The sequence below is a fragment of the Rhinolophus sinicus genome, chromosome 2, assembly GCF_057876585.1.
Source record: "Rhinolophus sinicus isolate RSI-liver-muscle chromosome 2, RSI-T2T, whole genome shotgun sequence".
Taxonomy (NCBI): Eukaryota; Metazoa; Chordata; class Mammalia; order Chiroptera; family Rhinolophidae; genus Rhinolophus; species Rhinolophus sinicus.
In genome coordinates, this window is record NC_142502.1 from 139,954,124 (window position 1) to 139,976,210 (window position 22,087).

At 42.8% G+C, this 22,087-nt stretch overlaps 1 protein-coding gene and 1 long non-coding RNA gene across 3 annotated transcripts in view; one reads left to right on the forward strand and one right to left on the reverse strand.

Moving 5' to 3' along the window:
- Window positions 1–5,948, reverse strand: part of LOC141571561 (uncharacterized) — a 29,933-nt gene extending 23,985 nt beyond the window's left edge. The window contains exon 1 of the long non-coding RNA XR_012496400.2: window positions 5,811–5,948. This is a non-coding gene — a long non-coding RNA (uncharacterized LOC141571561). The remainder of the gene's footprint in view (window positions 1–5,810) is intronic.
- Window positions 5,949–6,246: 298 nt separating this feature from the next.
- ADD2 (adducin 2) overlaps window positions 6,247–22,087 on the forward strand; it is a 99,309-nt gene continuing 83,468 nt past the window's right edge. Inside the window, exon 1 of one of the 2 annotated variants that reach the window (XM_088796097.1) lies at window positions 6,247–6,383. The gene's annotated coding sequence lies outside the window, so the exon portion shown is untranslated. The remainder of the gene's footprint in view (window positions 6,384–22,087) is intronic. The other variant, XM_088796099.1, reaches the window with a different exon arrangement.

Consider the following 22,087-nt stretch of genomic DNA (forward strand, 5'->3'; position numbering starts at 1 on the left):
CCATTTTCTATGTCAGGAAACTAAGGAACAAAAGTTAAGTCACTGGCCCAATATCCAGTGAGCCAATGAAGGATTGGAGTTGTGGGTTGTGGGTAATAGTGTTAAACTCTTTAACTCCCTCTCGGAACTCACCCTTGAAATGTAAATGAGAGCAAACTAGGAAATAGATAAATTTTTTAACTTAAAGCATTTGGTTGCAATATTTTATTATCCATAGTGATATACATCTGGGTTCCAGTATCTGAACTGCCTGACCATGATTTGAGTGATTTTATTTTTTAGTCATGCATCTGTCTCTTCTTCAAGTTGGGATATCAGAAAATTGAGATGATACAAAATGATCTTAGTAAAACCACTAATGGAAATATACTAAAATGCTTCCAAGTAGTTTTTCTATACAACCAAATTAAGAAATTATCCTATGGTACACAGTGTTGTGTTCTGTTTTATTCTGTCATTGGCATGTTTAGAGGTTACTATATAGTCAACTTTATAACAAGTTTTAATGGCCCATGAAATGGGACAGTTTTCTAATTGTTGGACATTTAAGTTGTTTTCAGGATTTTGTTCTCATAAACATGGCAAATAACCTCTTCTTTCTGTATTTATAAATTTAAAAAAATTTTTAGGATAGATTCCCAGAAGTCGAACTCCTGAGTCACCGGTAGGTACAATCTGTGACTTGATGTTTGGTGCTAGTACCACAGGTGTGTAAGAGTGCCAGTTTCATCAGATTCTTGCCAACATTGGGATCTATTAAAAATGGTCCCAGAATTTAATGGGTAAAAATTGGTATATTTAAATTTAAATATCTTTAATTACTAATGAAATTAATTTTTTTTGAGATATTTCTTGTGTGAACTGTCTGTCTTTATCCTTTAACTATTTACAATAAATTCTCTTCTATGTTTCAGGCTTCCCCAAGTGTGAAAAGTGAACAAGCTGGTCCAGGCCTACTTTCCAGAGACAAATAAAACAGTTTTGAAAGTTTTGGAGTATTTTTTAAAAAACATTTTGTGATAATTCAGTTTATAATTGCCCTTTAAATGGCCTTGCCTGTCACAAATCTACTCAACTCTACTTTCTCCTTAATTAATGCTTTGAAGAAATAGGCTTCAGGGCCTTCAGCCTTCACTCTCATTCTTCAAATCCTCCAGAGGTTTCTAGCCTTATCTTCTTAGGTCCTACACCTAATATCTTTCATTCCATTTGTTTTCATCACTGTTACCCTTCCTGGGGAAATTAACCTTTAAGAGAAATACAAATTAAAGCTAGAAGAATGTGGTGTTATAAGTTTTGGCCAATGGGAGTGAGAATTTTCAAGATTATCTCAGTATCCAGCTTAGGCCATGTGGCACTTTTGTGCAATTTAGACCCCAAAGCCCCTTGAGCATAGAGACTGTCTCCATCTTTATGACAGCTGCCCACAAAGACAGAACACTTACTATATGCTAGATTCTGTTCACCTACCTCACACATGTTAATGTTTTTCACAGCACTCTTGCTAGATGGCCACCGTTATCCCTGTTTTACAGATGGGAAACCAAGGCACAGAACACATATTAGCTTGGGCCCCCATAACAAATAGTTAAACAACCAATTGGGTGGCTTAAACAACAAATTTATACTTGAAGTTCTGGAGACTGGAAAATGTAAGATCAAGGACGGAAAGGTTTGGCTTCTGGTGAGGACGCTTTTCCTGGATTGTGGGGACAGCTGCCTCCTCTCTGGCTTCACAAGGTGGAGAGAGAGTGCAAGTGAACAAACGGTGGTCTCTCTCGCCTTATAAGGACACCGATCCTGTTGGATTAAGGTCCCACCCTCATGACCTCATCTAACCAGAATGACCTAAAAGCCCTGTCTCCAAATAGTCACGTTGGGGATTAGGGCTTCAACATATGAATTAGGGGTGGACACAGTTCAGTCTATAGAATTCTGTACCCGACTTCCCCAAATTCATGTCCTTACCCTGGGTGGGACTATGTGTTTTCTAGGGCTGCCATAACAAAGTACCACAGACTGGGTGGCTTGGACAACAGAAAAGTGTCTGAGCTCAAGAGATCAAGGTGTCAGCAGGGTCAGTTTCTTCTGACACCTCTCTCCTTGGCTGTAGTTGGTTGTCGTCTCCCTGTGTCTTCACATGGTCTTCCCTCTGTGTCAATCTATGTCCACATTTCTCTGCTTATAAAGATTCCTATTGGATTAGGTCCCACCCATCAGACCTCACTTTTTATATTTTAATTATTTCATTTATTAATGATTTTTTTGAAGACCTCATCTCCAAATAAAGTCACATTCTAAGGTACTGGGGGTTGGGACTTCAATATATATGGATTGGCAGGGGACACAGTGTAGCCCATAACAGAAGGTAAGTACTAGTTACCCTCACGTTACAGCTGGGAAGTGAAACCCCCGGGGGCAGAATCTTTCCTGAGGCCACACAGTCATGGGGACCGAGACTGCAGCCTGAGGTCCTGGACTCCCAGTTCTCCTTCCACAGCAGGCCTCGGCTACAGGGCTGGCTGAACTTCCACTTGGGAGAGTGGTGTCTTCAAGAGATCTAGACTTTATCTTGCTTTGAAATCACTGTCTTTCCCCTCACCGACTGTCTTAAATTGGGTTCCCCTAAAAGTAGGCCATGATTTGTAGTTGATTTGGGAGGCAAGCCCAGGAAGCACCAACAAGGGGAAGGAAAGGTGATATGGGGAAGACAAGCAGCCTATGAAAGATGCATGTGGGCAGCTGGGGCGCAGCTCTGCTGAGGCACTCAGGGAGACTGAGCACAACATGCTTCAGATGTGTCCTCCCAACACCCAGAGATGAGGGACCCTGGCTGTTGATCCACTAAATCCTGATGGTCATTGGTTGAGAGTTGCTCTGCTGGAGTGTCAATTCCTCCAGCACCTCCAACTTGCCCATGGAAGGCCCTTGGTGAGCATGCCTGAGCCTGGAGAGTGCTGAGGCACTGCATTAGTTATGTACTGCTGTGTAACAAACGACCACAAACTTAACTTAAAACAACACATTATCTCACAGTTTCTGCAGGTCAGGCATCATACCTGGGCATGGCTTAGCTGAGTCCTCTGCTTCAAGGTCTCTTTCAAGGCAGAAATCAAGGTGGTGGTCTGGCCTGGGGTCTCAGCTAAAAGCTTGGCTGGGGAAGGATCTACTTCTAGTCTTATGTGGTTGTTGGCAGAATTCATTTCTTCTAGGACTTTTGGACTAAGGACCTCAGTTTCTAGCTGGCTGTTGGATAGATGTTGCCCTCAGTTCCTTACCATGTGTTTCTTTCTAATATGCCTATTTGCTTAATTAAAGCCAATAAGACAATTAAGAGAGTCAGCTAGCAAGATGAAGAATCTTACGTAATGCAATCACAGAAGTGACATCCCATCCCTTTTGCTCTATTCTGTTAGTTGGGAACAAATCACAGGTCCTGCCAGCACCTAAGGGAAGGGGATTACACAAGGACATGGACACTGAGGGGGGGCCCTGTAGGTGTCTGTTACAAAACTGCTGTTTTGCTCTCTTTACAAGTTATTGTTGGCCAAAAACATTTTTGTCAAGAGACTTGGAGATTAGAAATAATTTTACTGCAAATCAGTCAGAAAATCTAATTTTAAACTATCTGGCCACTGGGGGCTAGCCAAATGTGAATTTTTGGGTCTGACATGGAGTCTCCTATGCTTCTTTTCCCTAGTTAAGGGCCAGGCATCTTGGACTTTCTGCAGTGTGGGTTCTACATCCTAATGGTCTTCCTGGGCCAGGCTGTGGAGCCACCTACAGTGGTGGTTCCTTTAATTGGATTTCAAAGTGAATTTAGAATTGAGCGAGAACCTCAGGATCTTCAACTAAAATTCCATCTAGGCTGTTAATATAGAAATTTATATAATGAAATCTTGTTTCCTGTCTGGCATTTGAACAATTCCTACAGCCATAGGATGGTGCTACTCTTCCCAGCACTTGTCATATTCAGGTATCATATTCAGTTGGCATCTGGGAGAAACGAGGGATTTGTTTTTTTCTTTTTTCTCTCTTTTTTTGTTTTACTCTGATGGCTAGGAGAGCAGAATCACTTTTTTGGGAAAAGGAGAGTATATCATATTAGCCTTATCAACTTTATCAGTGTCTTGTACTAGTTCTGTTTTTTTTAAATCAATTTTTTTTTTTTTTGGTTTTCTCTGAAGGCCATGTGCAGGGCAGTGGTTAGGGCTCACAAGCTCTGGAGCCACAGTGCTTGAGTTTGAAGCCTGACTCAGCCACTCACTAACTGTGCAAGTTTGGGTAAGTTACTTAACCCCTCTGTGCCCCAGTCTCTTCATCTGTAAAATGGGGTAATAATAGTACCATCCTTATTGAGTTCTTGTGAGGATTAAATAAATAAAAATGCATGCAAAGCCCTCAGGACGGTGTCAGGAGCCAACAAGAGACTGCTGGCTCTTGAGAAAGCTAAATAGTACACTAGGAAGAAAAATTTCTGCGTGATAGAGATGACCAAAGGGATTTATGAAACCTGCAATTTCTGGACTAAACAGAAATTCTCTATTCCCTTTTTGGGTTCTATTTCAGAGAAGTACCCACCAGCGCTGTGATTTCAGGGCTCTGGAGAAGGTGTTCCTGACTTCCGAGATATTATCAGTTCATACCGATAGCGCACAGTTGCCTGAAGTGTCAATAAACACATCACTTCCTGGTTCAGGCCAAACAGACCTCGGTCCCAGTGGCTGAGCTGCTTGTAATTCTAGTAGGTTTTGACAGGACAGTGGGGAAAGGGCTTGTGGACTCAGTGATCCTGAAGACGAAATGCGAATGAATGAGAAGCTGTGAGTGGGGAAGGAGGGTGTAAAGACTGGGGGCTGGAGGGGCTGGAGGGACTGGAGCAGAAAGACAAAACTTACTCTGGTATCTGAAACGAAAAGGCTGCTAGTTGTTCTAGGGTTGTTGTGCTGGACATTTTCTCTTTTCCTACATCAGTAGTAGCTCACATAGAATGGCATTTCTTAAATGTTAGTGTGCGAAGGAGTCCCTAGGGATGCTTGTTAATAATACGGATTCCTGGGCCCTCCAGAGACTGATTCTGCAGCAGCACTGTGGTGGGGTCTGGTGATTTCTATGAGGGTGTCTAAAAGCCGTGATGCCCCAGAACCTAGAAGGAGCAGAGGGGCCATGATCTGATTGGGAGCTTTCCTGGAAGCTGTACTTGCTCTGCACTCACATTTTTTAGAAACACTTAGAGTGAATGTTGATTTAGGGGAGCTGGTAGAGATTAGAGGGGTCTAACGTCCATGCTGCCACTTTGATGGCCCTACTCCCTGAGAAACACTGTCAGGGAGTATTAGGACGTCATTTTACAGAGGAAGACAAAAAAGCCCAGAGAGGTTAAATGACTTCATCAAGGTCACAGCTAGTTAATGGCAAATCTGAGACTGTGACCAAGGACTCTGGTTCTCCATCCAGTTCCCCATTCACTAAACACCTACCTGTTCCTATGGGTGACTGATTAAGGAGGGGAAAGGGGTGAGAGGAGGAAGTAGTGAGAATTGGAGGGAGCTGGGCCTATAGTCCCAGAGGGCAGGGCAACAATAAAAATTTTGTTCTCTTTGAAAATGGAATCAGAATTAGGATACGGATAATCTTGGCTTGGAATTCAAATGGTCTTACAATTGCTATTAAAATCATTAATAGTGTTACCTTCTAAAGGCAAGATGTCCCTCATACACAAAAAATATTTCAGGTGTAAGACTTCTGTCTTTCTTTCTTTTTAAAAAATTTTAAACCCCAGGGAGGATATATTCTCCAAGGGAGCTCACCTTTCAGATTTTCTTCCTAGTAACAAAATCCTCATACTGGCTCTTGGCTGTTTGTGGCGGTTCGTAGTGCTGGTGTGGACGTGGGCAGAGGCCAGCGGCGGCGGGACTGCGGCAGCGCCGGGCAGCAGGCACTGCGGGCGGGGGCACTGCAGCACAGCGGCCCTGGGCGGACGGGCAGCGGCCCGCTGGAGGGGGCGCTGTGGGCACCACCAAACGTCCTTTTGTCAGCGCGCACCGCCAGGAGAACTCTCATTTCCTCCCAGCCTCATGCGGGAACTGGATTTAATTCTCACTGCAGGGCTGTAAGGGACGAGCGGGAACGAACGCCTTTTGTCAAGGACTGACAGTCTCTGTTGTCTGTAATCACCAGTGACGCGGAGAAACTGCATTGCTGGTGGAATTCCAGGCAGCTCTGACAAGTGCAGGGCTGCAGGATGGGGAGAAAACATTTCTCTGCAGACTAGCTGGGTGCATTTGTTGATCAGATCCCAAAAAGAAGAAGGAAAAGACGAGACAAAAGAAAACAACAGCTCACAGTGGAAGATCAGCGATGGATAAAAAGCCGTGCAGAAGGTAAGCCCGTCTCCGGCATGGGCACCGTAGGCTTGCCTTGGTTTTGTTTATTTTAATGGAATTTGAGACCCTACAGCATCCTTCCACCGTGCGGGAGCTGGCTGGTCCAGATCGGTGAGCGTCAGTTAGCGAGTGCGTCTGCGATGCAGCCCTTCCCCGCGGCTGTGTTTTTGCCTAAAGGTTTCTGTTGATGATGTAACATTGGAGGTTCTTTGGAAAGCCGGGCTACATGCAGAGCGCTGGACTCTGCTTGGGGACGGTCGGACCCGCTACCTCTAAGCGCAACATCTGACAGGTGGGGCTTTCTTCTCCGCCCGGCGGAAGGGTGGCCAGCGGCGCCTTGCCGAGCCGCCGCCCTCCCGGGGTGTCGTGCTAGGCGCGCTCAGCGTGGCTGGGCGCGCTCCCCGAGCCTCGCCATCGCCCCGGCGACGAGCCCCGCCGCCGCTGCGGGGTGAGCAGGTGCGGCGTCGCCAGCCGCCTGCCTTTGGAGCAGGAGAGCTGGCAAATGTGCGGGTCCCGGTGGATTTGGATTTTTATGGAACTCCACCACTTTGGAGGGGGAAAAAAGGCCACTGTCCCCGAGGAGGTCTTGCTAGTCTGTTCATCTCTTAGCTTCCATCTTCCCGCTTCCCTCCCTTCACCACCCCCCCCTCCCGGCCTCCCCTCCCTCCTGCACTACGAGAGGAGGACACCCCCGGTCCGAGAGGCAGGGGCCAGCGTCTGCTTGTTTTGAAATCACGACCACAGCCTACCTGGTGTTGGGGGAAGGGTGGGAGGGGCAGGCTGCTTTAGGGTGCAGATCAGGCGCTAGGGTCTAGCCTATTGTCTTGCCTTTTCTCCCCTTTCCTTTTCTTCTCTAGTCTCCACCCCTGCCCCCAACCCCACCCCCCCAATAAAAGGAGGGGGGAGAGAAAGAAAAAAGTCCCAACCCACACCCTATCAAATTCTTTTAAAAATTGTCATTTATCTGTGACACATGATTATCACCCATCTGTTTCTTTACGCCCACTCTTCCCTCCTCTTGCAGTTTGTCGTTTAAGACTCAACTGACTCAAATGAGCCTTATAAATAACAGAAATCAAATCTCAGTTTCCTAAATGGACACTTATGAGTATTGTATGAGTAGCCCCAAAGGCGGGGAGCCGGTGATTGGAGACGGTGGACTTCAGTTCTTTCACGTGTAGGGTGTGGGTCCCGCTGGGATACATGAGGTTTTTAACTTGGGCAGTGAGGTGTGTCCTCATGAATGGGATGTGAAAATAATGTTTCATTTTAAGGGAAAAATAATTGGTCAACATTTGAAGTGAAAGTGCTTTAAATGAATAAAACCTGAGAGGCAACTGAAGTTTCAGACTTACAAGTCACACTGCCCACTGGCATATGAATAGTATATGTTAAAGATTTTTAGGCCATTTAATATTTTCACTTTATAATGTTGTACCTTCATTCTGCAACATGACCAGACGTTCTCAATACCTGTGGACCAGGATCTTGCCCAAACCCCCACCCACAATGGGCACAGTAAAAGCATACTTTTCAGTACTAGCATGATGTCAATACATTTTGGAGAACCACTAATGATACATTCTTTGATCTAAATCCATAAAATTTTTGTAGCAAGCCCTATGTTCTTTCTTGTCCATCAAATTGCTTAGCCCTGTTAGAAATGTGCTTGTCACATACACAATACACAACACGGCCTGAAATGACACTCCACATGTAGTTTCTAGGCTTGGGCTGAATTTGCTTTAAATAGAAGTATAGTGCTGGAATTAGTAAATCGCAGCTATTCTTAAGAGTTTACAGGTGATCAACTATGTTTGTTGGCAGAGAGTTTAATGTTAAGATTTTAAATAAATGTAAAAAAGGCTTTCATAAATATATTTATTACCTAGTTTGTTCCACAAGGGATTTAAGGAATTCATAAAATATAGAAAAGCAGACTAACCAAGTAGTAGATGGGAAAGAAAAAAGGAAACTAAGGGTAGAGACATAAAATGGTATTAAGAATGAGACAAATACAAAAATACAAGCATAAGACCCTCTATACCTTTCATGAGAGGGAAACAATTCCAGCTCTCAGCTTTCTCATAGTTCGTAGCAAAAAGGGAAATCGACCAGCCCACGGCTCATATGTTTTATTTGTTGACTCATTCCTTCGTTCATTCACTCAACAAGCATTCAGTGAGGACCTACTATATGCCATGTTCTGTGAGCCACAGACATGGTCTCTGCCCTGACAGCACTTACAGACGAATGCAAGAAACAGACATTCATGAAGAAATCTCTCCAGTGAATATATACTCCTAATTACAAATTGTGATAAGAGCTGTGCAGGAAAAGCATGAAACACAAAACATCACATGGCTAGAATATACAGATACAAAATAAAAACTTCTTAAGAGAAGCACAACAATTCTTGATTCTAAGAACAAAAAGGAACTTTTTTCAAATATGTTACAGTGTTTGGAATGATGTCTTCAATTATGTTTTTGTCAGACACAAGGGTGAGTGGCCTTTGGCTGTTTTCTTCTAGTGTCCCTCCGTGTGAGCTCATGTCACACTACAGGTCTTTCATAGCCTTGCGGTTCTGACGGCATATGTATTTTGAGGGATCTGTTTCTTCTCTAAAATTAGTGGTTTCATTTCAATGATAATCTTAAATAATGAATAAAAATGTGTTGTGGATGATCTTGACGGCCACCCCAAAACCAGTGCTGGGGACTGTGTTTGCCTTTCTATCTTCCTATGTGAGCCAGGGGCAGGCCCAGTGGCTCAGGTTACAGCACGGATGAAGGGAAGGGAATTGAAACAGAGGCATGTGGAAAGAGAGGCGAGCCGGCACAGGGCACAGGCTTGCCAAACTCAAGAGAACAGATCCTGGTAACCACTGCTGTGTTGGCAAGGAATGCAGCTCTCATGCCAATTCTACCTGCATAGGGACCAAGTCTCAGCAATTTATTAGCAGCAGGTGGTATAGTAAAAACACAATGAAAAAGTTGCTGTTGCTGGTTTCAGCAATAATTGGATTAGATCTCCATAATCCTCCAATAACTCCCTTATGGCCAAAGCAATGACACAGGTGATTTGGTGTCATTGTTAAGTGGAGTCAGACTGCCTGACTTCAAATCCATTTTTCTACTTACTAGCTGTGAGACTTCGGGCAAGTTAGTCAACCTCTCTTTTTTTCAGTTTCCTTTTATGATATATGTTGATAAATTTGTGGTATTGATTTCATAGCGATATTGTGAGGGTTAGAGGTATGACATGTGAAATGCTTGGAGTATACAGTCCGGTTCAGTAAATGTTAGCGATTATTACTATGAAATGGCACCTCATTCATGTTGGCACTCCAGGATGGTTTGATAGAATTTTTCATTCTGATATCTGATTATCTTCATGTAGCAAACACATTGTTGAGGTTCTAACGTTGTTTTGCACAGCATGCTTTATGCATTGTCTGCGTTCATATTTTTGAAGTCAAAATTCAGAAAATAACATGTGGTAACTATACCTGAGGCTACATCTTTCTATCGTTAAACCCAAAATGGTGTTGTAGTTTCAGAAAAACAATACTATTTGGTGCAGGGAATTAATTTGATATTTTAAAGTTTGATAGTTGTATTTATTTGCACAATTTATTTCGGCATTTTAATTATGTAAAAGCTATAAAGTATAAGTGTTTAGAATTGGTCTTTATGAAGGTACATATTTAAGTTATATCTTAATAAAAGTGACTTAGGTCAGCTCTGGGTCCTTGAGAAATTTTTTCTTCAAAAAGGACTTCTATGTAGTTTATGCATTTTGAACTGTTTACAAGGACACACCCAAGATTCTTGGAGTAGAATTTGAATCTCTAGAAGAGAAAGTGCAGCCCCAATATTTGACTCCATCTACCTTGACTGCCATAGTTTTAGCCTGAAAGAATTTTAAGGTGGTAATACCAAAAACTGTTTCTGTCTTCAACGACAGCAAAATCCCACAGGCTCAAAGCGCACCTATGGAATGGCAAGCTGCCTTCAAATACTCATCCTGACCTATCCTCCAAGATAAACTACACATGGAAGGTTTTCCAGTGATAATGGAATGAGGTGAAAAGAAACGTCTATTCTCCATGGAGTACAGTATTCGATTGTATGGATTAAAACAAGTTCATTGGTTATATTGTTCAAATCTATTTTTAAATTTTCTTTGTACCTAAGTGATCTTTCAAAGATCGCAAGAAATACATTAGTCTCCTATTATTATTGTTTTTTTTTTGGTAGTTTTTTTGGGATATCTATGTATGATATATACATGTCATAGATATATACATAAATATGTCACACACACACACACACACACACACACACACACACACACGAGTTACATTTGATGCTCTGTCGATAGGGCCCTGATTGCCCAGGACTGATGGGTTTCTTGGGATAAGGGACTTGCAGTGCTAAAACCGAGACAGTGCCAGGCAAAGGCAGACAGAGACAGATCCATTTTAATTTTAGAGAACAAGGAGCGAACAATGGGCCCAGATTCTTCAAGGACTTTCTAGAAATATGGTACAGATGGTGCCAACCAACATTAGCCAGCCCAGGATTCAACAAGGGTCCCTCCTGGGAAGAAGCAGGGATGTTCTCCCAGTTGAGTCCTAGGATATTCCTCAGGCTCCCTGCACCTGGATGGGTTGTGGCGTGGTTGGAGAGGGTGGGGTTGTAAATCAAAGGGCTCTAGGAACTCTATCAGCACCTTCCACCTTGAGTGTCTGGACCCCCAATCTTGACATGTGCTGAGGGAATCCCCAATAAAGTGGGGCCTTAACGTAGCCAGCTTCCAACCAGGTCAGTTCTGATCACCCCAACAGTTGCAGCTAAAACTAAAGATCGTAAGTACATAAATAATTGCCACTTGGCCCAGCAGAAAATATTCCTAACATATTTTGATTTGACACAAGACCTCACCTACAAGCAAACCAGGCAAGACCTGGAGGCCAGGGAGTTGATAGTTGCCAGGAAACAAATGTCGGTGCGCCATGTGATATCTGAAATGGTCTTCCCTAAGTCTAGTCTTGAAGTGGCCGGAAGAAACTTACAAGACAGGTAGCAAATCCCTTTGGCTTCCATGAGTGACAGCTCTAAGGATCATTTGACACCCTCTATCACGTCCTCACACACACACGTACAGACAACTGACTGGACCAGACATAGCCCTGTGAAGACTTGGAATCTCAGGACATATTAGGTCAAACAGGGGAGGGGAACAGGGTGAGAAAACCAAACTAAATGAACCAACCAACCAACCAAACAACAAACCAAGTGGACAAAATCCTCCAAAACCCAAAAACAGACATGAGGGAAAGCATGGGTCATCCCCCTACTTCCCTTGCCAACTTGGAGAAGAAGCCACTAGCTCCCTTGAGGTGGCCACAGTGATTCCAGTTCTAGTAGCTTCTGTGAGGCCCAGCTAGACTTTGGTCCCTATGCTGATGAGGTTGCCCTCCATCCTACCTGGGCTAGTTTGCTTGGGTTTCTGTTTCACACAGCCATACTGCTCCTGGTTGGAACTCTGGATTCCTCCAGAGCCTCCCCTTTTCTTTCAGACATTGAGCCCAACCCCCTCCCCTCCCTCCATAGTGATTCTTCCTAAACAAAAATCGAACCTCGTCATTCCTCTATCCTCAGGATACAGCCTAAACTCCTTACCTACCTTTCCTGCTTACATCTTCTTCCTTCGCATTCTACCCCCTAGGTAGGCTGAAGCACCATCTTTCTAGACATTATCTCCCCCACAACCCCACCCCCTGGCAGCTTCCACACCTTTCACAGGCTCTTTCCTCCACCTCATACAGCCTCCCCCCACTTTCTGTCTGGCAAATTGGTTCTTTGAGCAAGCCGACCAATAGACAAACTTCTGGCAAACTTAATTAAGATAAAAAAGAAAAATATTAGCAAGTAGAAATGATATGTGGAATAAAGGGGAGAAAAAGAGATTTGAAATCATAAGAACACTATGCGTTATTCAATGTTAACATAGGTGAAAATCTTGACCAAGTGTACAATTTTCCCAGAAAAAATGAACTACCAATATGTACTCCAGATATTGAATGTCATGTTCCTGGATGGGAAGACTCAACGTTGCAAAGATGTCGAGTCCTCAGATTCTGCCGTGTGGAGGGGCAGCCTTCCTGGCAACCAGAAGTGATGCAGATTTGTTCCTATTTTTATATTCCTTTGGTAATTTTCTGTGGATCTTTGAAAGGGGTAGTTAAATGCTTGTGCTGAATTGTGAATCATTTTATTGAAGGGAAAGTCAATACATGTGCGTTTGAATGTCACTTGTGAATTGTTTTTCTTGAAGAACAAATGAAGTTATTAAACTTTGAATGCATGGGAACTTTATGAAGACAGAATTTCATTTAACAATGGACATGATTTTCCACTCGCATTATTTTATTGACTTTGAATTTCATCATGTTTGCTTTCTTTACTCAGCATGGAGCGCATATAAGAATCTCTCGATTTTTGCTTTTAGAAAACTATGGTGAAAAGACACCAGGAAAGTGAGGGCGTATTCATTTCTTTCCTCCTTTCCTTGTGTCAGATGGCAGAGCATCCACACTGATTATCGCAACATTCCTTTATTTAGAATATATTCTCCTTCCCTCTTAGCACCACATTTCTCTTAGATCCTTCCAACACCCTCATTTGTGTCCTAAATTAGCTACATCTGTTACCATAGTTATGCAGTATCCAGCTTAACCCATTCCATGCTTGTTCCAACAGTACCATGCATGAAACTGCCTTTCTTGTATTTTATAACACATACCATTTTTTTCTTTCTTCTTCTCCTGTCCCCAATCTTTATTGTTTTTAAGGCAATACATGTGCATAATTAATAAATCCCAGAGCACTGAAGGGCTTCTAACAGAAAGCAACAATTCCGGCCCCACCCCAATCCTTTATCCACAGGCAAACTTTTAGCTGTGTTTTCCATTCTGCTATAGTTCCCTCTGTATCTCAAAATAATATGCAGGTACTGCTGTTTCTGAATTTCAATCGTTGTCTAGTGACTTTCTGCTGTGGAAGTCAAGGATGTAACTTATTTACACCAGCTTACATCTCCTCACCTCCTTTCACCCCTGCCATTCCAGACAATGCATTTATTAAAACAAGATTTCGCATTGCTTGGACTGTTGATTGGGTCCTTTGACTCTCTGCTCTGTAAGATAAGGAAGGGCATTACCACCACCTCTCCTTGCCTGCTTCCTCCTTCCCTCTCGCTGACCATTTACTTCTGCATTATCAAAATGGATAAAATATTCATTGTGTTCCATAGCCACAGTTGATTTCCTTGATTTGTCTATAAGGTAATTCTAAATGCTGAAAACTCTTAGTGTTCATTATCTAATGGAGTTGATATTGTTCACCGCACAATAATTAACATGCTAGTATTTCATATCCTTCTCAGGGGCTCCACTATCTCACCTCTTGGGCCACTAACTAAAAAATGCTCCCCGGGTGAATTTCAAATGGATTCTGTTCCATTGGGGGCACCAGCACCATCATAGCTGCGCTAGTTTACGGCCCCACAGTATGTGCAATTTCTCTAAGAAGATCCTTCTAGTGATCAAATGGATACATTCAGAACCAGCAATATGTGCACACTAGCTTGAGATATAGATACAGAGGGAATGACAGCTGAGTGCCTGGCTGTGGAGCCCTCTGTGTGGCGTAGGAGCTGGAGTGGGCAGGGTCCGCTGCTCCCTTTAGAGACCTGCAATTTGTGCCCCGTGTTCAGTGTCTTTTCCCCCTGCCCTCCGTAATACCTGCCATCTCAAAGTCTGGGACATCTGCAGGGCTCCACTAGACAGATCGTCTGCCTCCTGGGCTTCAGCATCCTCTGCCTGAAATCTAGGCTGAGGCTTGTTTGCTTTCAAACATTAGTCACCAGTTCTCCGTCTTCTTTTGGTCCTTCCGAAACTTGTTGAAATCTCTCTTCTGCTAATGACCTGCTTTTACATTGTTAGTGTGGGATTATATATTTGTATTGCCTTATGATCAATTTAATGAGGACTAAGGAGAGAGAGAAATTCGGGGACAGGTGGATTAGGCCTGCTATCTTGAATTAGAAGTCAAGGGCATACATTTCCAACCAAGCCCTGTACAATAGTGAGAAAACAAACTACTGGCATAGCCATGATTTACATTCAAACCCTTGTGAAGTTTGCTTTTTCTTTGTTATTAAAATGCCTTCAAACAGCTGCAGTATCTTTCAACTAACTAATATCTTCTCCCGTCTAGAGAAGTCTAGAAACATTGAAACATTCTTCTACTCTACTCAAAGATGATGGGCTTTTAGTTTACACACAATTCTGCCAAGCTCAGTTGCTTCTCTTCAGAGTCCAGAAAAGTGGAAGGGGCAAGTTAGAAAGAAGAGTTTGGCTAACAGTCTAAAAGAGGTTGGGATGAAAATGAGGATTAAAAGAAGATGAAAATTTCTCCTAGGGACCTGAGTGGTAGTTATTGGCCAAGTGCTACAGAAGATGAGTTGTCAGAGTTGCCAATAGTTCATTTAGACCCAGGAAGGAGGAACCTAACAGAGAAAGTAAGTGAACTGACTGTCCTCACAGAGGGAGGGGCTGCTGGTTTTCTTTACCTGGATGAGAAGGAAGAGTCTGAGGAGGCCAGAGGCTCTTTGTCCAGAAAGTAAATCTGCACAAGAAAATTCAGTTGCTTCTATGTTTCCATCTAATTTGGAGATTATTGCTTCATTTTTCAGCCGTAGCAATCATCATTAAGACTGAAAAGCATTTTAGGATCCTGCTATATATATCTCAACTGTTACAGTCACAGTCTGTAAAACTGTTGTCGGCTTTGAAGCCTGTACTTGTTATATTTAGTTCTGAACTGAAGACCTAGCAAGATTAAGCACGTCAGAGAATTTTAAAAAAATCTCCTTTTAAAAGTCTATTATACTTATGGATCAAATGATACAATATCCAGGATTTATCTCAAAATCATATTTTTATGGGGGGATAAGGGGGTTTAGAGGTGAATCAAGATAAACTGTAAGCTGATAATTCTTGAGGTTGGGTATTATCTTATCTATTATCTAAACTGGCACTTTTCAGAGTAAAAGGAGGTGCAATTACCAATTACACTGGAGCAAGAGGCATAACCTGGACTCTCTACGGCAAACTGCAGTCTACTCAGAAGCTAGGCGGTGTGTTCTTGGGGCTCATTATAGTGTGCTCTCTCATTTTGTACACTTTCAAATATCTCCATAATTAGAAAACGTCCACTGCTTTGTCCGGTTTGCTATCTTATTAAAATTGGAGTCTTTCATCTTAACTATGATGTTAAACATTAGTCAACTTCAAACCCCAAATCAAAATAGCTAGAGAATATTGTTAAAGGACAAAGCTATTAAGCTGATTTTTAATAATGGGACAAAAATGTATAGATTCTGCACTGGGACACCCAGGAAGCAATACTTAATTTAGTTAACAATGTTATAAAGCAGATGCATAGCTTTAGTTCTGCAAAGAAACCTTGTTTTCATTGTGACTTGGGATCGTCAGGATTTTATTGTGGATGCAGCCCCAGAAAGATCAAGTCCGCCGGGAAACGAGGCGCAGGCCAAGAAAGCGGGCTTCGGTTTGCAGAGCGAGTCCCCATGCTGACCTGTAACTACCTCGGTGTCTCTCCTGTTTGAGGTTCTCCGTTACCTTTTACCCGCTAAAATATTCTTTCGGTTAGTAAGGTTTTGAGAAGGTCTCCATTCTCACTTTGTAATTCTCACGGTCCATCATCACATGATTTAGTAATGGTTTGCTGCTGAGGTGGTGTGGGTGAGGCTCTTGGGCAAGGCAGCATCGGTGGGCTCTGCCTTTCAGGATGTCAGTCATTTTGATTCAGCCAATCAGAGGGCCCAGGTGGCCGTGGGTTTGGAATAAGGTCCTTTATGCCCTATTCAAGGAGGGGCCGAGATAGATGCTGGCCCAGCTTCCAGATGGCACCTAGAAAGGACCCTGGCATTATCAGGCAAGGTAGTACGTTATAGCTGGGTTCTTTCAAGCCTAGAATGCTGCTACTATAGGATCAGAAACCAGGTTTTAAAAAACGATTTATTCTTATGTTGTTTGTATTGCTGGTATACTTACTATTGTGCTGCCCCAGTATTATACAGAAGGTCATTTTATTTTTTAACAGTCATGTATAAAAACTATGCGGTAAGCACAGCTGGAGCTTGGGTCCTCTGCACAGATACTCTGGGGTGGGTCTAGAAGGTCACTTTTAAATTTACTTTTTTTTTTTTTTTTAAATCAAACCTATTGATATATAATATACGTTTTTTAAAATTCACCTTTCTTAGATGTATAGTTCTATGAATTTTGACAAATATATAGTCATGCAACCTCCACCACAATCAAGATAAAAAAAGTTCCTTCATGCCCCTTCGTAGTGAATCTCCCTTATTCACCCACAGCTCCTGGCAACCACACATCTGTTTTCGCTTTTGCTTTTTCCAGAATGTCATATAAAAGGGAGCACACAGTGTAGCCTTTGTGTGTGACTTCTTTCACTTTTCATAATATTTTTGAGATTCATCCATGTTATTACAATACTAACAGTTCATTTCTTTTGATTGCTGAGTAACATTCCTTTGGATGGCTGTAACTACCACAATTTGATTAGCCATTCACTCATTAAAGGACTGTATATGTTGGCATGCGGTTTTTGTGTAAACACGATTACAATTCTCTGCCATGTGGTATGGTAAATGTATGCTTAACTTTACAAGAAACTGCAATATGGTTTCTAGAAAGACTGTACGTACCATTTTGCATTCCCACCAGCAGTGTACGAGGTATGGGGTAGTATCTCATTGTGGTTTCAATTTGTATTTCCCCAATGATCAATGACAGTGAACATTTTTTCATGAGTTTGAATGTCACAGTATCTCTTCTTTGGTTGTTTCTTGTTTTCAAATGTCAACAAGGTTCTGCCATTCTAAAGCAAATAGGGGAAGCATGTTTCCTTAGTCTCAAAGGGGGAGCAGAAGCATAATGGGGGGGCAGAATGAGGGGATGCGGGGAGAGCTAAGAGGAAGGCAAAATCAGGGGGGCAAAGTCACACATGAAAAGGCTGCTTCTGGAGTTCTTCTCCAGAGGGTTTTGTGGTTTGTATTATGGGAGGCTGCTCCTTAGGGAGGAAGGGAGGAAGGCAGGAAGGAAGCGAGGAAGACAGCCATAACATTGATCCCATTATTTTTTATTTGCATACTTCAAGTTCTGGTCTTTATACCTTTAGTTCAGTAATAACTCTTTAAAATAGATAAATTTGGTCCAGGTAGTAGCCTTACTGTTGATTTTTTGGGGGAGAGGCGAAGGGCAGTTACATAAAAGATATTCAAGAAATGTATATTGGGCAGCTGGATGGCTCAGTTTGTTAGAGTGTGACCTCTGAACAACAGGGTTCCCGGTTTGATTCCCACATGGGTGAGTGAGCTGCACCCTCCACAACTAGATTGAAGGACAACGACTTGGAGCTGATGGGCCCTGGAGAAACACAGTTCCCCAATAAAATAAAATAAAAAGTATATTTAAATTTGATTGATGTAGGGACTAGAAGAGATATTTGTACAGCCATGTTAACAGTAGCCCTATTCACAACAGATACCGTGTTTCCCCGAAAATAAGACCTAGTGGGACAATCAGCTCTAATGTGTCTTTTGGAGCAAAAATTAATAGAAGACCTGGTATTATATTACATTGTATTATATTATATTGTATTATATAAAATCCGGTCTTATATTACTTTTTGCTCCAAAAGACACATTAGGCATTAGGGAATGCTGCAAAGAATTACGTGATTATTCAGTGACATTGGTTTCCAAGCAGGAAGGAAGGTAACCAAGGAGGTGTTATTGACTTTGGGCTTGTTCAAAACTCACTTAATGGCAATTAACAGTATCTGGTGTTGTTTACCAAAGTACTAGTCTCATGAGAGACCTCCTAGCAGTTCTTGTGAATTATGAGAAGAGAACAACAGAACACAAAACTTCCTCTCTTGAGGCTTCTTGTGTTTTCATGTCATTAATTCCTGCATTACCCCCAGCCATTAATCTCATGGAGGGCAGAGAAGGTTTCTGTCCTTTGGTATCAGAATCTTGCTTTGGCTGTGTGATGACTCCTTTGTCTAGCCTTGCTTTGCTGATGATGACCTTTAACATAATAAACTGCTTATGGGAATAATGAGGATCGATGGAGAAGAGGCACCTTCTCATAACCGATGGCTCATGCATTATAACAGGATGCTTTTGGAGGAATGAAGATTGTGATGGGAAAGCATGGAGTTTCTCAGATTCATGGCCAAAAATCTCAAAATGCCCTGTACTACTTGGCAATCCTGAGGCATTTACTTTTCCACCTCTCCAAAATAACTAATTCACCGGCTCCTTTTAAGGTTGGGAAAGGGACACATACATCCATTATTGTCCTCGTGATTCCCATTACAGCCTTCTCTTAAGAATCGGTTGTCTCTTCTAGAACTTTCAATATGCCAAGGCAAACACTACACCAAACATAACACTGCGTTCCTTTCTCTGGTTCAGTGCAAAGAAATATCCTAGGGAGTACAATTCTTATATATAAATGAACTCGGGAAAGCTCAAAAGGAGCCGTAAGCATTAGCAAGGGCCTTTCTGTCTCCATGTTTCTGAGTAACATGCATCAGATGTCACATATGAAACATTCCTACTGGAATCCCAGCATGTCAAAGCAGAAGGGACCATAGAGATCTTCCCGGTCAGCCCCTGGGTTACAGAGGTCAGACAAATGAAGCTGAGAGAAGACAAAGCACTGAGGTGTGGTGCGTAATTACAGGCAAACCTGGGGTTCCTGAAAAGCTGCTCTTCAGGGCATTTCTTTCTAAATGTCAACTTTTTCATTTTTTAATCTCAGAGTTTTCAAGATGCCATTTGATTTCAAGGAAAAGAAACAGGAGGAATGTAAGTTCCTTACAAGAATCTAAAATATGGTGGAGAAGATGGGTGGGGCTGAGGCAGGCTCCCCAGATAACCAAACCTCCATGGTGATCCTTAATTTTCATCTCTGGACAGAAGGAAAAGTTCCAATTTGAACTTTGTTACATGTTGCAAAGTTTATTAGGTTCCTGAGTGGCTTAAATCAACAGAAATGTATTCTCTCACAGTTCTGGAGGCTAGACGTCTGAAATCAAGGTGTCAGCAAGAGCATGATGGCACTGATGGCTCTAGGGAAGAATCCTTCCTTGCCTCTTCCTGCCTTCTGGTGGTTGCCAGCAATTCTTCGTGTTCCTTGCCTTGCAGCTGCATCACTCCAATCCCTTCCTCCACTGTTACATGGCCTTCTCCTCTGCGTTTGTCTTTCCTCTATGCCTCTATATGGCCAAATCTCCCTCTCCTTATAAAGACTGCCACCATTGGATGTAGGGCCCGTCCTAATGCACTATAACTCTATCTTAACTTTCTGCAAAGACACTATTTCTAAAGAAGGTACCATTCACAGGTTCTAGTTGAACATGACTTTTTAGGAGATATTATTCAGCCCAGTATGCAAAGTTACAATGATTTTATGTTTTAACTTTTGCTAATAATTTATACTTATACATCCTAGAAAGGCATGTTGTTTCCTGGGCCCAGGAGAGAGAGAGAGAGAGAGAGAGAGAGAGAGAGAGAGAGAGAGAGAGAGAGAGAGAGAGAGAGAGAGAGAGAGACTGCTTTCCAAAATATATCCAGTAGAACACTATTCTCAAGAAATGTAACGTGAAAAGTTTCCATGGTCAAGACAATTTGGGAGACACTGTATTCTATCTTCCTCTCAAAGCATCCTCAGGCATCTAGGATATAGAAGGTTGGGGGGAAAGGTCCTGTAACAAGGATCCGTGTTTACCTACCAATTCCAAAGGTTGTTGGACAAGGAACTCTTTTGTCTGTCTTAACACTCTATATTGATTAAGGATTGCCTCAAGCTTCAGGAAACAGGAACTCAACCACAGTAGCTTAGTCCCATAGGGGTTTCTTTCCCTCACCTAGCAAGCTCAGAGGTTGGCAGTCCAGGGTTGGCACAGTGGCGTATGATGACACCAACATGCCAGGCTTCTCTGCTGTCTCTCTGCTCTGCCATGCTTAGCAGGTAGTATTCTTTCTCTTGTAAGTTTGTAATCCAGCTACTCCATTTCCAACCTCCCAACTACCTTCTAGACAGAGAGAAGGAGGTAGATCTGGTGAGGGAGGAAGGCTAGAATTTCTAGCAGGAAATTAGACTTTCCCAGAAATTCCCAGCAGATTTCTGCTTACACATTATTAACGAGGACTATATCAGATGGTTGCTTCTAGCTTCAGGGAAGGCTGAGAAATACAGTGTTTTTGTTTTGTTGCTGTTGTTTGGCACATTGTACTTTAGACAAAATTGAGGTTCTGTTAGGAAGGAAGAAGGGAAGGTGACTATTGCCTAGGCAGCTGGTGGTGACTGCCATACACATAATTTCCCGTGGCATTAGTGACCAGATCACCCTTGTAAAAGATTTGTCACCATTGTCCTTCAGAAGAGAGTGCTTCTTATTGAATTCCAGGATTTTAGCATCAGCCTCCAAGTACCGCTCAACCAGTTTGCGTGCCCATGGCACCATGCTACACTACATGCCTTTTAAATTATTTAGAGGCTTGATGTGTGTTTGCACTCCTAAGCTAATTTCATTTTCTTTAATGTGCTCTAATGGAATTGGAGCTTCCCTCTCTACAAACCCAATTCCTTAACTATGTAGCTGTGTCCTGCAGGGCGGCCTGCGGGGTCTCTGCTCCCGCTCCCCACATTAGAACTCAGGACATGGTGAGGCCAAAAAGGAACACCCACGGAGCCATAGGTAGGGGAGTCATACTAGTATATTCTCGCTGGCAGCACTATAGTCTCACTGGAGGCTGGATCCACACTGTCCGCAACCCGCCCTCCTAACTGCAATCCACGCTTGCCCGCCCAGCCACCATCTTCTTGCTAGCCCCCATTTTTTCTGTTAGTGCAGCCACGGCAGTTATATTAGTGGCCAATGGCTCACTGGTTACAGCTGACAGCCAACTAGCCACAGCTGATGGCCATGCAATCACAATTGATGGCCATTTACTACCTGAGCCAGCAGCTTTCTATGTGAGGCCAAGAGCCTGGAAACTACTTTCTGGGGTTCTGTCCCCACAAGCTGCTATGTTTGAAGTAATATACTTGGAATGCAATGTAGAAGCATCGCCATTTCTTCTGGCCGACATTTAAAGCAATAGAAAGGCAGGAGCTCACACCTTCTCAGAGACAATGGCTATTGCCTTGTGGTTCAGGGGACCTTTAACGATCCCTGCTGTGGTTACATTCTAATCACCAGGGGAGCCAAAGCGCACACCTCCATTCCCAGGCAGGACCTGCAGCGAGGAACCTATTGTAAGAGAAGGAGCCCAAAAGGTTTCCTTCTCCACTTGGTTTTCCCTCTTTTACTGTGTGTGGTCAGGGAGAGCACACAGGCTGGGGAAAGAAGTCTCGTTAGTGCAGCATAATGTGGTTTATCTTGATGATCACAGCAGACAATAATATCAAAGATAAAAATACAGAGATCTGCAACAGATTCCAAAAACAGTTTCCTTTTGATCTTTGCTTGAACATGTGAGATTTCTAATCCTATCTCTGGAGA